Raw genomic sequence first — 1,472 nt, 5'->3', positions numbered from 1 at the left:
GTCGATGCGTTCTTGCACTTCTACTATTCTATCTTCAGAATCCCGGATAGTTTTTTTTAATTTAATATTGTGTTCTTCTGTATCTTCAATTGCCTGCTTAATGGCATTTCGGTAATTACCTAATTCAAACATAATACCCATTAAACAACCTGCACTTACAGAACATATAATCATAGATATTGCTGTTAAATCTAGGTCGCTCATTTACCATTCCTTTTTTCAATAAAACATTTATTGATATTATAGTATTGTTTTGCACACAAATAAAGCATTCTCTGTAACATTTGACATGAAAGTGGCCTATGCCCACAGATAACAATTGGTATTCCATCAAGTTGCCAACGACACATACTACCTATTAGTTGCTTAGGAGTAATCTTACCACGCCACTTACCTGCGTAGATATCTTCATATGTACATTCAACTAGAATAGCTTTATGAGCAAATCCCTTAAGTCTTGTAATCTCCTTCTCAAAACGAGATCTTTCTCTACCTATACACTGGACTAAATCCGGTAATGACTTCCTCTCTATGCGAATAAACTTCTCTAATCCTTTGATGCTGTAGTCACCAGTACACAAAGTTCCAGTCTCAAACGGGATAGACCCCAATGATGAAGGGGTCTGTTCTCTCGTATCAATTATAGCTGTGAAGGGTATATCTATCTTACTAGTCATTTGTGGCTCCAATTACAGAGAATAGACGGTGAACTAAAACCATGTTAGCTATCATGCATAGAACACGGATTAAGAGCGACGAAAGGTCGAACCCGGATGACACAGAGTAAGAGGATATTTGTGAGTTAAGAGAGGACAACTGAGAAGATAAAGGTTGAAGTTTAGATCTTAGTGTTTCTTTCTTGGATATATACGCAGCAGGGAGAGAGGAGATGTCGGAGTTTATTTGTGATATCTGAGTAACTACCATTTCCCGATCTGTCTTAAGAGCATTCAGACCCCAATCGTTGTTAGCTGATTTAGAATTAAAGCCACTGTGCAAAATAACCGCACTAAAAACAATTACCGAAATAATACCAGCAAAAGAAATGTATCTAGATAACTTATTAACCGATGTAGCAGATAGGCCAGCAAATACAATTCCTAGAAACTCTACTATTAATCCAGTGTAGATATCAGATGCTAAATAGAATTGTAGAACTAAGTAACTAGAAAGACAAATTACCGAAGCTATAGACATAATAGAACGAGGCTGAAGAGATCTTTTAAATAATATAACCCAATCTAGATCTATCTTTTTAGGTCTAGAGGTAGCTTTAACCTGGGGAGACATACTAACCACATTATTTGTTTTGCCATTATACCTTTGATTCCTTAGGCGATTTTTCTTCTGAGATTCGGTTAGCTCTTCCCAAGGTTTTGCTGTACGTGCCATTATATTTCTCCTTTGTTATGTATATGTAACTATTATATACAATACATAGAGAATGGCAAGTAATCTGTTCTATTCTTCTA

Source organism: Sycon ciliatum, unplaced genomic scaffold (genome assembly GCF_964019385.1).
Source record: "Sycon ciliatum unplaced genomic scaffold, ocSycCili1.1 SCAFFOLD_1150, whole genome shotgun sequence".
NCBI classification, from domain to species: Eukaryota; Metazoa; Porifera; class Calcarea; order Leucosolenida; family Sycettidae; genus Sycon; species Sycon ciliatum.
The sequence above is the reverse complement of the archived record's forward strand: the minus strand, read 5'-3'. Positions refer to the sequence as shown.